This window comes from Dipodomys spectabilis, unplaced genomic scaffold (assembly GCF_019054845.1).
Source record: "Dipodomys spectabilis isolate Male_0828 unplaced genomic scaffold, ASM1905484v1 ptg000487l, whole genome shotgun sequence".
NCBI classification, from domain to species: Eukaryota; Metazoa; Chordata; class Mammalia; order Rodentia; family Heteromyidae; genus Dipodomys; species Dipodomys spectabilis.
In genome coordinates, this window is record NW_024871164.1 from 510,764 (window position 1) to 527,134 (window position 16,371).

General features: G+C 34.7%; 1 non-coding gene across 1 annotated transcript; it reads left to right on the forward strand.

Moving 5' to 3' along the window:
* Nucleotides 1-15,287: 15,287 nt before the first annotated feature.
* LOC122098717 lies at nucleotides 15,288-15,394 on the forward strand. The gene has a single exon (XR_006145791.1). It is a non-coding gene; the product is annotated as a U6 spliceosomal RNA (small nuclear RNA).
* The last annotated feature ends 977 nt before the right edge of the window (nucleotides 15,395-16,371 follow it).

The window sequence follows — 16,371 nt, forward strand, 5'->3', positions numbered from 1 at the left end:
CTCTGACACTTCAGATAATTCATTTGTACCTCCTTGCCTACCATCCAGTGCGTTTACTTTTACATTTATAGACACTCCTATCTACCACAAGTAAGGAAAGTCATGCAAACTAAGTTTCTCTGGGTCTGCTTTATTTCATTTAATATTATTTCTAAGTGTTTCATTTTTCCTTTAGAATGGTGCAATATTATTCTTTCCGATGGATGAACAGAATTCCATTATGTATGTATTTACATGTTTGTATATATATATATATATATATATATATATATCTATGTTTGCATACATACATTTATATACGTACATATATACTTGTAAATTGGGACCAATAAAATTAGGTATATATATATATATATATATATGTGTATATATATATATATATAATTACATATACATATATAATTCTTGATCTCTTTTTTCAATGAGAGGCATCTGGGCTGATTCCATATGTTGGCTACAGAAAATAATGTAATAATGAACATGATTATGCTGGTAGCTTCAGTGTGGGCATGTTTCTGCTCTATTGGATAAATTACCATAAGTGGAATTGCTGGATCATAGGTAGGTAGCTCTCTATTCAGTTCTGTGAGCAATTTCCATAGTGTTTTCCAAAGTGATTGAACAAGATTACATTCAACCAACAGTGTAATAGAGTTTCCTTTAGTACACATCCCTATCAGTATCTGTGATTGTTCGTTTTTTCATAATGACATTTTAAGAGGGGTGAGATGAATCTCAGGTTTGTTTGGATTTGTGTTTCTTTTTTGGAGAGAGATGTGTCTATTTTTCATTCTTACTTCTTTTTCTAAAATGTTATCTTTAAGTCTTTATCCCATATATTAATTGGGTTCTTGTTTATTTGAGGGTTTATTTTTGTTGGGTTTAACTTTTTGATCTCTAAATATGGGTGAGTTATGAAAACACTTGTCTAATGCTTAGTTAGTAAAAATATTCTTCCAGTCTGTTCTCTTTCTGTATATCCTGCTAACTTTTTCCATTGCCATGTAGAAACTCTTCAGTATGATGCAATTCTATTGATCCAGAAAGAATGATATTAGACCATTCATAAGGAAATGGAAAGACTTGGAACAAACTTATATTAATTGAAGAAAGACAGACTCAAAGAAATATAGGTTGCCTAATTTCCCTCATTTGTTGTAGTAGAACGTGCCTCTAATTCTACAAGTAAACACAGTTGGATGGTAAAAGAGAAAACATTATACTTGGACAGGATAAATTTTATGGGATTGTAAACATTTATACAGTGAGATCAAAGGAGGATCACAAAGGATCAATAGCTGTACGAATATTATCATATAAAATAATGTTCATTAAAATAATCTCCAAGAAATGATTATGAGAGTTTGTTTATTATTTTGCATTTTTCTTCAGTGTTCTGATGCCATTTTTTTAATTTCTGCACCTTTGGTCTTATATGTACGTTTGGATAGGGCAAGGGGGAATACAGAAATGGTGGGATAAAGGCTTAAATGCAGCAGTGCTACTCAATAGACACTACATTGCAAATGAAATATACAACTTATGCGAGAGGGAGGTTGAAAGGGAAAAATTGGGAGAACATGAGTGAAGGGGTGACACTGTTCAAAAAGAAATGTGCTCATTATCTGACTTATGGAATTGTAACCCTTCTGTACATCATCTTTACAATTAAAAATGGACCTCATAAACAGGTTGGAGGAGCTATAATAAATTAGATAAAATTGGCTTTAAAATAAAAGTGGTATGAAATTAAAAAGAGACAAAGAAGGACATTAAATATTGACAAAGAAAACTCTCCATCAGAGGGATGTAACAATTTTAAATATCAATGTCCTGAATCCTAGAGCTCACAAATTCATTAAGGAATATTGCTTACACTAAAAACATGCATACATCCAAATAAATTGTTGGTTGCTTGAACAAATCATTCTTAACTCTGGACAGGCCATCCAGGTAAAAACTTCGCAAAAATCTTTAGAGCTAAATAACTGTTTTGACAAGTTATACCTAACAGATATCTACAGAGTATTTCACCTACTAGTGTCATAATATATATTCCACTCAGCAGCCCATGGAATGTACTTCAAAGTAGATCATATCTTAGGTCACAAGGAAAATCTTTCAATATTGAAAAATAAAAATGAAATTACTCTTCGTATCCTGTCAGACCATGATGGGACCAAATTAGATCTCGACATCAAATGGCATCACATAAAATTCTGAAACTCATAGAGACTGAATAACACATTGCTAAATCATCAGTGAGTCACGGAAGTGATAAGCAGGGAAGTTCCAACGTTTATGGAATTCAGTGGAAGTGAACACACAAAATACTACCTCCTCTGGGAAACAGCAGCAGCACAGACAATATTCAGAGGAATATTTATAGCTTTGAGTATGTACATCAACAAATTAGACCAATTTTTTAAATTTTTTATTGTAAAGATAGTATACAGAAGACTAAAGTTACAGGAGTAATGTAATGAGTACACTTCCTATTGAGCATTGTTACCCCCTCCATTGTTTTCCCCCTACTATCCCTTCCCTCCCTACCTTCCCCGAGGTTCTTTTTTTTTTAATTGTGATTAAGTGATTACATAATTTCCCAAATTTCACAGTATTGTGAAATAATGATTCTCATTTAAATTCACAAGTTCATTCTAACTTTCCTGGAGCAAATTGTCTATTACAGTCTATAACATATAACGGTGTACACATATACAACATACATTTCATCAGCAGCATGGGGATATTTAGTAGTGGTTTGACCAGATGAGTGGGAGTTCTTTGTTTCTTAAGTCCTGTTAATTTTGTCGTAACACCTAACATTTTGGATTTAGCATCCACTTATCAGTGAGACCCATGTACCGTTTGTCTCTTTGCTCTTGGCTTACCTCGCTCAACATGATTCCTTCTAGCTCCATCCATTTCCCTGCAAATGCCATTATTTTGTCATTTCTAATGGCTGCATAATATTCCATTGTGTATAGATACCACAATTTTTTTATCCATTCATATGTGGTGGGGCATCTGGATTGTTTCCATATCCTAGCTATTGTGAACAGTGCTGCAATAAACATGGAGGTGCACGTGTCTTTGTATATTGGTTCCTGTTGTTCAGGGTAGATGCCTAGAAGTGGTATGACTGGGTCGTAAGGGAGGTCAATCTTTAGCTTTCTAAGGACCCTCCAGATTGCTTTCCAAAGTGGTTGTATAAGTGTACATTCCCACCAGCAGTGTAATACGGTTCCTCTTTCTCCACATCCCCTCGAGCATTTGTCGTTGGCTGATTTGTGGATGTGAGACATTCTGACTGGGATAAGGTGGTATCTCAGGGTTGTCTTTATTTGCATTTCCTTCACCACCAGGAATGATGAACATTTCCTCATGTGTTTCTTTGCCATTTTTAATTCTTCATCTGAGAAGTCCCTCTTTAGTTCCCTTGCCCATTTAGTAATTGGTTTGTTAGGTTTGTGGGGATTAGTTTCCTGATTTCGCTGTATATACAGGATGTTAACACCTTGTCTGATATATTGCTGGTAAATATTTTTTCCCAATTAGTTGGTTGTCTTTCTAGCTTGGTTGCGATAGATTTAGCTGTGCAGACGTTTTTTATTTTAAGGTAGTCCCATTTGTTGAGTCTCTCTCCAATTTGTTGTGACCCTGGGCCTCTGTTCAGGAAGTTCTTTCCTGTGCCTTTTAGTTCAAGTTTCTCTCCTACTCTGGCCTGCAGTAGTTTCAGAGATTCAGGTTTAATGTTAAGGTCTTTAATCCATTTTGAGTTGATGTTGGTGCATGATGATAGACTTGGGTCCACTTTTAGTGTTCTGCATGTGGCCGCCCAATTTTCCCAGCACCAGTGGTTGAAGAGGCTGTGTTTCTTCCATTGTATGTCTTTGGCTCCTTTGTCGAATATCAGCTGGCTGTAGGCCTGTGGATTTATTTCTGGATCTTCTATTCTGTTCCATTGGTCTTCGGGTCTGTTTTGTGCCAGTACCATGCTGTCTTTGTTATTATAGCTCTGTAGTAGAGTTTGAAGTTCGGCATGGATACCCCTCCCATCTTGTCTTTATTCCCTAGAATTGTTTTGGCAATTCTAGGTGTTTTGTTGTTCCATATGACTTTTTGGACTGTTTTCTGTATTTCAGTGATGTACGTCATTGGGATTTTAATAGGAATTGCATTGAATTTGTATATTAATTTTGGAAGTATTACCATCTTTACTATGTTAAGTTGGCCTATCCAAAAGAATGGGAGGTCTTTCCATTTCCTAGTGTCTTCTGCAATTTCTTTCATTAACTTTTTATATTTTTCATTAAATAGTTCTTTTACATCATTGGTTAGGTTAATTCCTAAATATTTTATTTTTTGGGAGGTTATTGTGAATGGGGTTGCTCCCTTTATTTCCCTCTCTTCTTGTACATTGTCAGTGTACAGGAAGGCAACTGATTTTTGTGGGTTTGTTTTGTATCCTGCTACTTTGCCGAAGTGATTTATGATTTCTAAGAGTTTGGGGATGGAGTTTTTGGGATTGTGAAGGTATAGTATCATGTTGCCTGCAAAAAAGGATAGTTTAACTTCTTCTTTCCCTATGCGGATCCCTTTAATGTCTTTTTCTTGCCTTATTTCCCTTGCTAAGGGTTCCAGGACTATATTGAAGAGGAGTGGAGACAGTGGGCATCCTTGCCTTGTTCCTGAATTTCCCTTTGGCTTAATTTGAGTGATTTTTCCATATCTGTCATTTTTTGGTCCAGCTGGTGTATTCTGTCTTCTGAATCTGACACTCTACCTTCCATTTCGTTCACACTGTTGACCATGGCTTCTATTGAGGTTTGCATGAAGGAAATGGATTTCTTTATGGATTCGATGTTGGTTCTCAAAGTACTGATCTCACCTCTTAATGAGGTATGTATTACCTCTAATTTGGCATTTATCTCACTTCTTACTGAGGTTTCTGCAGCTTCTATTTTTGCATGCATCTCCTGTTTGATATCCTGTATCTCTTTTGATTTAAGAATAATCTTAAATAAGCACTAGTGATGCACCACTAGGTCTTTGACAAATCAGGAAAAACAAAACCAAAAACCAGTAGTCAGAAATAATACAAATTAGATTAAAGGAATAAATGAATCGGTCTCAAAAAAATACAATCATAATTGACTATTATCTACTAGCATCTCAAAAATTCGCCCAATGAATGTCAATGTAGCTATTTTCAGAGATAGACTCAACCAGCTCAAACCAGTGAACAAAACAAACTTTTAGGATTCTAAGAAACAACATTTTGTTTGCCTTTTTGACAGAAATTTACTCTATTGTTCTTATTAAGGTCATTTATAGATAGATTACAATTACAAGGGTCAGGTAATGAGAACATTTCCTTTTGTGAAATGTCTTCAGTTCCCTCACTTGTTCCCAGTCCCACCCTCCTGTCCCCACCCATGTGTTAAATAGTTCACTTTCATCAATGTTCAATGACCTCCAATGCTGCTATTTTTCACTCTTTTTCCTAAAGCTCTGTGCCCACCCCTCACCTTCCTGAAGACATACAATGAATATACCAGGCATAAGGTAAAAAAGACAGAATTTTCACAAACTATAAAAAACAACAAACACAAAACAAAAAAGAAGTTGTCTGTTTCCGTATCTCATAGTTCGTTTGAGTATGTATATCTTGTTATATAAATCTAATTGTTTCTTATCATGAAGTCAATTCAGGGATTAAGATGCGATAACATAATTTTGCTTTCTATTTAATGATGCTTTTTATTTTAATATTAAATTTGTAAGTAACACAATTCAAGTCCTAGTGAAATTTGAAAGTTCAGATTTAAATGTTCCAAATGTCTAATAATTCTTTTTTGGCAACCAAAATGAAAAGCAGGCACCTAATATCTTCCAGAATGTCATTATTTCATGTGTAAAAAATAAAATAAATGTAATGTCAATTCAGTGGAAATAAGGAATCACATACTTTTGCAATGCATCAATACCATAGATTATGACATTTATTAACAAAATTAATAAAAACTTGTTTTAAGTAGATTACTTAAGACATGAAGCAAGTGATCATTTTCTTTTCTAAGTGAAGTTAGATAGAAATCACAGTCCAAAGATTCCAGAATTCTGTGTGCTTTATACATGTCAATTTACATATATGCTGGGCTCATCTCAATGTTATTTGAGATAACTAAAAACAGGATTAGAATAAAAAAAATCATGCAAATGGTTAGCTCTATTTTGCGACTAAATAGGTCTGTTTTATATCTCTTTATTTTATTTGAAAAATCTGGAAAATTTAAGTAACATAAAAAATAATGAGAAATAAACACCCTTAGCTCCTTAAAAGACAATCATTAAAAAAAGAAATCAACATAGAAAAAACTGAAACTCATTTTGCACGTGGTCTTTGTATATTTTGGTGCTTTGTTATTGTGGATTATGTGACTATCCCATGAATCTGGGCTCAAATCACAAGGGCTACAGGAAGAAAATTTCAAAATCTAGAGCAGCTAATACACCTTTGCAATTTTTTGTAGGTTTCACTAAAGTCGCAGCTGGACATCAACTGTACAAAGGAAATAATTCTACTGCTTTGCAGGCAAGAATGTTATGAAGAGCATACTGTTACCTTCTTAGATGAAATAAGAAGACCACACTTTAAAAGCTGACTAAATGATCAGCCCTTTGAATAACAGTGCCATTTTTAATGCACTCTAGATAATTCAAATCCTTCATCCCTCCACAAGCATTAATGACATTCACAAATCATTGCCGAGGGGAATTTCCAGTTCTATTTGATATTTCAAATGGATTAGGAGTAACATAAACAATATTGCCAGTTGTTGAGAATATTTAATTTAGAATAAGCAAACAAATCAGATTCAACTCCATAGCATAACCTTTAGGAAAAATGAATTAAGGTATATGGCATGTCCTTTGTAATTTAATTATAGACATTAGGGCAAAATGACAGAAACACTCTACAAGAAGGAAACAGAAGTCTTTGATAAGATATAGTAAAGATTACAAGTAATTTTACCTACAATTTCCATTATATGATCCCCTATTTTTTTCTGTTAATCAGAGACAAAAATATTTTAATTATGATATGAAAAATGCATCACCATGAATAAAAGAAATCAGGGAGTAGATGGCTCAAGTGCTGGTTGGTTCTGTTAAATATTCTCATTATTTTGAATGATCTGGTGTTTTTGTCTGTGTGGAATTATGAATGTATTTTGTGTCTGGGCAGGAAAATTTGATTATTAGATCACTGCTGACACCCAATGTCAGGAATCTAACCGGAGTCAAAGTGGTAAATATATATATGTGCATGTGTGATTGTGTGTGTGCCTGCAAGTCTGTATTTAGAAGGAAGTATCTTATTTCCCTCAGGGTATATACATAATTCTATTAGTTATACTTCATTAATGACAGCAGATAAACGTAATTAACATTTTGAGACATATGTTTATGTTCCTATGTTTGCATGAACAAACTAAAAAATTATATTCTGGGTATGAGTTTTGTGGAAGGTCAGCTGAAAGTATAAATATTTTGAGAAAAATGTCAATGGCAATCATTTCAGTGTAGATCAATTTTAGACCACACTTGGAAGGATAGGTAATCATATATGAAAATGCAACATTTATTGATTTTCAAAAGCTACACTATTTGAGAAATATTTAGGAAAACAAGTTAAATTATGGAAACATAAAAGTAATGTGATTATTTATTGCATACAGTTTTATATTTTAGTTTCGTCAAGTAAAAATGCCATTTATTTCTACTGTATAGGAAGGAAAACACTAAATATTACAGTTTGTGCCATATTTCACATTGAGGAGCTTTGTCTATATCAATAAGTTTATTTCTTTTGTTTCTGCTTTCCTATTCATAATTCTGCTTCTCATAGTATTATTCGAAGGACTTTTTCTTTCTGCCAGTTTGGGGTTTGAACATACATCAGGCTCTCAGTTTTTTGTTTTTTGTTTTTTGTTTTGCTAACAGTAGTCAGTCTACTATTTGAACCATGGCCCAGCCCAGAAATTTTTGTAGTTAATTGGAGATAGAACCTCATGAACTTTTCTACCAGCCTGAAAGCCATTATTCCCCAAGTCTTGTACTTCTTAATCACTAGGATTATAGAGATGAGTCTTGGATCTGAAGAGTCAAAGACTTTTCGTGTCTTATAGCTTCCACATGTTTGCTAGTAATTGCAATAATAAACTACCACAGATTGGGTAGCATGAACATTGTAAATACATTGTCTCAGAGTTGGTGGAATTAGAACACCAAGATTAGAGTTAGCTTCTGATTCCTCTTTCCTTGGCATATTCAAGGCATTCTGCTTCTCTTGGGGTTCACTTCAACTTAAATGCTACCTTTGAGATTCTGTTTCCATATGCAGTCACTTTGTAAGACAATGGGTTTTTTATCTTTAGTCTGATTTCAGAAGGACATAACATATTACTTAATACATAGAAGAAAATCTCTAATATGAAATTATTTGTTTGGGGCATGGAAGTTAAAATACTTTTAAAAAATAGCAAGAGAGGTAAAGGTTTTATTAGAGCTTGTAAGACAAGTATGAAGTCTTGACCTTAGACATGCCACATTTAAATTCCCAGTACTACTGGAAGATTGAACTCAAAACCTATACTTGTGAAATGGCATCTCTACTACTACCATACCTACAAATTATAATTTTATTGCTTATTTTGAGGTAGTATCACTATGCCTGAGCCTGCTTGGACTGAGGTCCTCCTAACACAAGCATAAAACATTTTGCCTTGAACTGGAATCCTCTGAGCTCTTTTTTCCAAGTAGATAATATTATAGATTTGAGCCACTTTATCCAATAAAATTATACAATTTCAAAATATCTTGATATTGCCTATATTTGTGCTTAACATATATAGCTAACCTTAATTTTTTTCCTCTTTTGTTTAGTACTCTGAGTTGAAAACATTGGCTTTCTTGATATACATGGCTTTGTTTTGGATGGTATCCCACCACAATCAAAAAAGTCTCACAAAAGTTTATGTCAAGAATCATAGAAAAAGAAAGCTTCAGGTTGCAAAAACACTGATCTTTAAGTTATAATTGCAGTATTATTAATAGTGTTAGTCAATGATTGCTTAAGTATCATGAGGAAGGCAGAAATGTGAAAGATGTCAGGTCTCTGTAGAAATTTTGTAGTTGTCACTTCATGATATCTTCCTACCTTAAAGCTTGTTTTATTAAAACCCTCTAGGTGTATATTGGTTGGATTGATTGGTAATCATCTCTGGAAATTAAGCTGATTTTAAAAGGCTGATGGTGCTAATGGTGTGGTAAATAAAGGAATGATCAGAATGAGCACAGATATTGTCACAGATTGAGCGGACCAGATTAACTGCTGAACAGCAAAAAAAAAAAAAAGCAAGGTTTCAAGTTTGAGGATCCACATTGGAACATATACAGATAGATAGATAGATAGATAGATAGATAGATAGATAGATAGATAGATAGATATAAATATACATAAACATACATACATGAAAAATTAAATCTCCAGTAGAATATAAAGAAACTTGGCGTGACAGGTATTAAACTATATCAAACTGGTTGCAGGAAAGGTAGAGTAAAATATAGATAGTTTAGCATAGATTTTGCATATATTTTGTAAAGGATGAAAATTCTTCCTTCATTATATACTTTACAAATATCCTTATTATGTTTTAAGTTTTTTTTGTGAAAATACCATACAGAGGCGTTACAATTACAGGGACAATGTAATGAGTACATTTCTTATAAAGCATTGTTACCTCCTCCTTTCTATGCCTTTATCATCCCTTTCCATCTCCCCTTCCCGACCCTCTCTCCCATCTTGAGCCAAAGTTGTAAATTTCATTTTTCTACATAACATTTTGTACATCTCATCATTGTACTGGGTCCACCTGTATCCCTATTTAAACAACTTAGTTTTTTCCTTCCCCTCCACAAATTATAACAACATCAAATACAGTGAAAAGTAGGTTAAGTTTTTTTGTTTTTATATTGTAGTAGGAGCATCTATACAATGCTGAAAATTTGAATTACACAAAATATGCAACATGGGTAGGCACTGGTGGCTCAAAGGTTGAATGCTGAATAGATCTATCATATTTCTTAGATTTGTCTTGGATGGTTGTATGTTCTTTTTCTATAAAATCTACGCTGTCTTCTATCCTCAGGATTCAATATTCTGCGTGGTCTATTCTACTATCCAGATTTTCTAGTTTTTTTTTCTTTTACTTGTAGTTGGTCGGCTTTTATGGCTTCAAATTCTTTGTTGGATCTTTGTTTTAGATCTTGTATGAAATTCTTTACTTCCTTAATTTGATGTTCATTGTTTATTCTCAAATCACTTAGTTGATTGGTTATGGTTTCCTTGGACTTCCATTCCTTCTGTTGGGATCCATTCAGCATTCCCTTTGTGGACTCCCTGACTTCTTTCAGCTCTCTCTTTATGGATTCCATGAATGCCTCTAGTGATCTTTGTGTATTTTCATCCCGCTCTCTCAATTCTTGTATTACTTTTTGATTAGCTTCCTCACGTTCATGCAATTCCTGTAGTTCTCTTTGACTGATCACAGCTTGCTCACACAATTCCTTTATTTCTCTTTGAGTGTTCTCAAGTTGCACATGCAATTCCTTTATCTATCTTTGAGAAGCTTCCTCACGCCTTGAGCTTCCTGTTTTGATCTTTCGTTTGCCTCATCTCTCTCCCTCTCATGCTCACACAGAGTCCTTTGCAGGTTTTCAATCTTTTTACCATGTTTACCATTAGTGTTTATAGAGCTTTGGGGGAGCTCTCCTCTGGATTATTCATTATCTGTTCTCTCCACTGTTTATCATGAGTTGGAGTTGAGATACCTGGGCGTGCCATTTTTCATGTGTTTTTTCCAGCTTATTCTGCCCATTTGGGATGAAAGTAACACCAGTTTGTGCTAGAAAACTATCTTAAGGCAAGCATCAACACAGTCTATATTTGCATAGTCAAAAGCCTGAGATAAAATCTAGTTCAACAGATATATTTTTCAACATCAAACAACTATGTATTAATAGTCTATGAACCACAAAGAAGAATTTGGCAAACCAGAAGTTAGTTTTAGCGAGAGATGTGGGTATAAATAAGAATAGAAGGATGTGGAAAGGTAGAGGGAGAGCTAACTTAGTCCTAATGTCAAAGCAGGAAATAGGTTGGATAGAATGATAGTAGAGACTGGGGAAAAAAGAAAGAGAAAAAAAGACAAGAAAAAATTGTAAAACAAAAATTAAAAATTAAAAAATGAAACACTTAAATTATGCAAATTAAAAACGTAATATTCAGAGAAGGACTGGAATAGGATAAGAGAATGGAAGGGATAGAAAGGAGACGTGAAAAATTAAAAAAATTAAAATGCTTAAAATTTTTTATAGGTATATAGAGGTAGTACGGCTATTAAGGAATTTAAGTCTAAGAGGTTTTGAATTCAGTAATAAATTTCTGGATTAAGTGTGTATACAATGGGGGATAAGGTCTAATAATCGACTACAGGTATATCTGATAATGAGCAGAAAAGCGATTAAATCATGCAAAGAAGAAGGAAAGAGAAGAAAAAGTGAAAAGAATGAGACAGAAAAGAAAAAAGGATCAAAAGATCAGTAGAGCTAAACAAAAATGGAAAAAAAGCACACACACAAACATATACCCCTAAAATAAAAATTATAAGAGGAAGAAAAAAAAGTTAATAGAAAACAATTTTTTAAAGTTAAAAATTAAAAATGTTAAAAAAATTTTAATAAAAGGCAACAAAAAAGAGTTATTTGCATTTTGGGGGTGAGATGGCAAGGTCCTGCATCTCCCTTGTGTCCATAACCAGTCTCTTATTGGAGTCTCTGGTCTGCTTGTGGTGTTTGATTTTCCTGTAGCTTGGTTGTTTTCTTAAGTCAGTTTGTTTGAGGAGGCAGAAAAATGCTTTGATTTACCCAGGATTTTGTCATCCTCTTCCCAGGTTAGTTCAATGGGAGGGAGATCTGCTTTGAGTATCACAAAACAGGGTGATGGCTGTTTCTTCTAGTTTAGAGATGCTGTAATGGGGCTAGGTTCTTGGTAGAGTTGAGGCCTTTCAGCAAACAGTAGCTTTTCCCTGAGGGGCTAGCTTCTGAAGCAGTCAAAGAGCCCAGCCAGGAGCCATTCTCAGGGTTTATTGTTACTGAATTTCAATTGATTGTCTAGGCTGCTGTAGGGAGGGGCAGCCCCTTGCTCTGTTTACCCAGTGAAGAAAGCCACTCCTGGCGCTGGCGCAGGCAAGGGCTGGGTGAATTTTCCCTGCATAGAGCTGAGCCTGGCAGGTCAGGTTAGGTTCCTGTGACCTGCTAAATTACTTTTTGTTTTCATCCAAAGACTGAGTTGGAGCTAGCTGCTCAGCGATCCCTTTGCCAGTATCAGAGATGGAGATCTCCGGTAGTGGGCAGGGAGGGGTGGCCTTCCCTTCTCTGCTCCCTGAGAAGGAGTTAGGAAATCATGCTTCTACTCACACAGGAGTCTGGTTCCTGGGTGATCTCTGGTCTGCGATCTGAAGGATGAAGATGTCTGCTCCTTGTCAGTTCTTGCTGGTGTTGAGTAGAATCCTCTCACCTGCTGCATCTGGCGCCTTTTTCGTAGACTCTCTGTGTTGCAGGTATGGCGCCTACAGCCGCAACCGCCCCCGCCACAGCTGCAACCACAGCTGCTGGCAAGTGCTCAGATTTGTCTCCTTGCCCGGTTTTTCCCTCTTTGGCCTAACTCTCTGTACTGTGCTGGCACACTTGGTGTGATTCTCCAGCTTAGGACTTTTCACTGGAGCACTAAAGCTGTTTTCTATGTGAGAGCTTGTTTAGCTTCCAGCTTCTCCTTCGATATCTTCCCTGAAGCATAAATTTAAATTTTAAATGATAAATTATTTTAAAATCGTTTCACTCGGGCACAGGTATGGATAGATAAGTGATGTGGGCAGAATCAGAACTATTCAGAAGGTTGTAAATGGATGCTTACCTAGTTTTCTCTCGGCTGAATCATAAAATACAGACTGTCCTAATTGGAAAAAGTTAGCCTTCCGAGGTTTTCTGCATATAAACACTCCATCAACATTTTATTAGAGGATTATTCAAGATTAGCTATATGTTGATTGATAATGACTGATCATGACAGAAAGTTGAGAGAAAACCATCTACACTTCAGTGAGGTTCTGATTTGTGCTTCACAAACTGTTATGAAAGCTCTACATGAGAATTCTAGCAGCTGCATTTTAAAAAGTCCTTGGGTTGTTACACTTTCTGATATTGTCTCAATTCAAGTACTTCTCCTTGGAGTTCCATACTATTCAATGATGCTGGATTAGCTCCTTGTTACAATTTGCAAACTGGTCTTTTTGATGAAATTTGTGCTTTTTGAAATTGCTCTCCAATTCCATCCTCAAACTGCATACAAAATTTATCTGAAAAAATTTGTGTCTGTTGATAGTGCATACATATACTTTTAGTTTTCATTACAAATATAGAATGTAATAAAAATTCTCACAGCAATTATACTGCACTAGCTGGTGGGCAGATTCTAATGTAAATAATATACTGTGTTCATGTAGAGATTTAGAGTATCCAAAGTAATAAGCCTGTGGTCCTAAAACCAATACCTTACTTCTATTGAGTGACAAATACAACTTCATATAAGTACAGAAGTTTTCCTTGTATGTTTTAATATATATTTTTATTATAAATACTGTACAGAGGGGTTACAGTTACATAAGTAAGGTAATGAGTACATTTCTTATTGAGCATTGTTACCCTCCCCTTTGTTTTTCCCCTACCATCCCTTCCCTTCACACCTCCCCACCTCCCCCATTCACCCATCCTCTGGTAATGTGTCCTGTATATTTCATTATTACAATGGGTCAACCAGTAACCTTTCCTTATATCATAAATGAAGAAATGCTGGCTTGATTTATGCTGATTCTACTTGTGTAGACACCTCTAAAATCACTGGCCAAATCCAAGAGCACATAAATGAAATGCCATCATTTTTTTTTGTCAGTTGGTATAATTGTCTTCTACACCTTTATTGACAGGTTACAAATTATTCTCAAACTTTAAAACATTAAAAATACTTTCTTTTTTTCTTATTTTCTTGGCCAGGAAATCAGCAAGACCTCAGTCAGCATTTCTCACATAGGAATTTTCACATGGGTCAGTTAAATATATATGTAGAGTCCAATTTTTTGAGGACTCACTCATCTGCCTACAAATTCATGCTGGTTGTTGGAAAAAGAGCTCAAGTAAGGATGCCATTTAAAGCCTTATAACTTTACTCTTTACCAGGGTATTCTCCTGCTAAATTGGTGGTTGAAAGTGTCTACAAGAGGACAATCCTTGAGGAGCAGGGAGACACCATATGACATACTTACTGAGGTTTCCAAGTGACTTGCTATCATTTGTACTGCATTTTGTAAGTCAAATCTCTCTAAAACTACCAGTTTTAAGAGATAAGAGGAGTGGTAAATGAACTCTTAGAGACAAATACATCTTCAACATATATTGTTTCTAGTATTCAGTTTAAGGCATATTCAACAACTGGTGAAACTTGTGTTGGCTGTAATTATGTCTTTCTCCATGTGTGCATGTATACGTGTGTATATATATGTGTGTGAATAGTAACATACATGCGTACATTATGGCTTATATCATCATTTATTCCTTGCTATCAAATAAAGTAAGGAATCCCTAAAGTTTTAACAGAAACTGTATAGTTAAAGTCTTAACTCTTCACTCTGCTTCTTTACACAAAGACTTTGCAACTTCTCATTAATAAAGTTTCCATAAACTCTGAAATGTAAATACTTAGTACTTAATGTCTGTTACCATAAATATTAAATACTTTATAGAAAAGTTTTATACCTGCCAAACGGTCCTAATTTGGGCATATATAAGCAAAATCCCAAAATTAAGCATATTTAAAACCTTAAATATGACCTAAAAAACAAACCAAAACACTTGCTGCAATGTTCATTTTGACAGGTGCCTTGTATAGAATAATTGAATTCCTCCTCCTACACATCTCTTGAACTACAAATATCTGGAATTATTTTGTTTTTGGCATGTCTATCTTGATTTTATTCCTAAATGTGTGCTTATGTAAGAAATATAGGATTCTAAAATTTCACAATTCTTTTGAACTTAATTTTGTTGAATTGTCTAGTTTAATAAAATCAATAAAAATTATACTTTATATATAAAAATGTTCTGTGCTCAATTTAGCATCACATACACTAACATTGGAATAATACAGAGAAGATTAGCATGCCCCCTGCACAAGTATGTCATGAAAATTTGTGTAGCATTCCATATTTTTACAACAACAGATGCTGAAAGTTGTGTGGTCACAAGGGAATCGTACTGCATTCTTGGTGGGAGTGTAAACTTGTTCAAATACTTTGGAAAGCAGTATGGAAGTTCCTCAAAAGACTCTACATAAAACTCCCGTATGACACAGTAATCCCACTTTTGGGGATTTACCCAAATGATCATAAACAAGACCATACTAAAACTACCAGCACAACTATGTTGATTGCAACATTATTTATGATAGCTAAGATATGAATCCAAACCAAATGCCCCCATTAGATGAATGGATCAAGAAAATATGGTATATTTACACAATGGAATTCTATGCCTCCATCAGAAAGAATGACATCGCCCAATTTGTTAGGAAATGGAAAGACTTGGAAAAAAATTTATTGACTGAAGTAAGCCAAGTCCAAAGAAACATAGGTCCCATGATTTCCCTTATTTTCAATAACAAATGTATGTCTGGGATAAGCAGAAAAGTTCAAAAGATATGTGCATATAACCAGATAAAATGATGTTAAAGAAATTGAACCCCAAAATAGGGACACAAGTGGTTTTTTGTTTCTTGCTATTGTTTCTCAGGTACTTATAATGTGTGATGTCAATTTTTTGTTTTTTTGTATGTTTCTCCCCACGATATAACCCCTGTTTTCTCTGTATTTGAAGTTGGTGCACTTACATCTTGTATGTATGCTTCTCTAATTTGGGGAGGGGAAGGGAAAAAATGCTCAAATAGGGATACAGGTTGACCCATTGTAACAATGAGATGCACAAGACACTATGTTGAAAAATGAACTTTACAATTTAGGCGGGGGAAGGAAGGGGGAGGGGAGTATACTTGTGGAGGTTGGAGGGAAGGGATGGTATGGGAAATATAAAGGAGGAGGTAACAATGCTTGTTAGGAAATGTACTAGTTTCCTTGTCCTTGTAAATGTGACCCCTGTGCACAGTATTATTACAATAAAAAACATATAAAAATG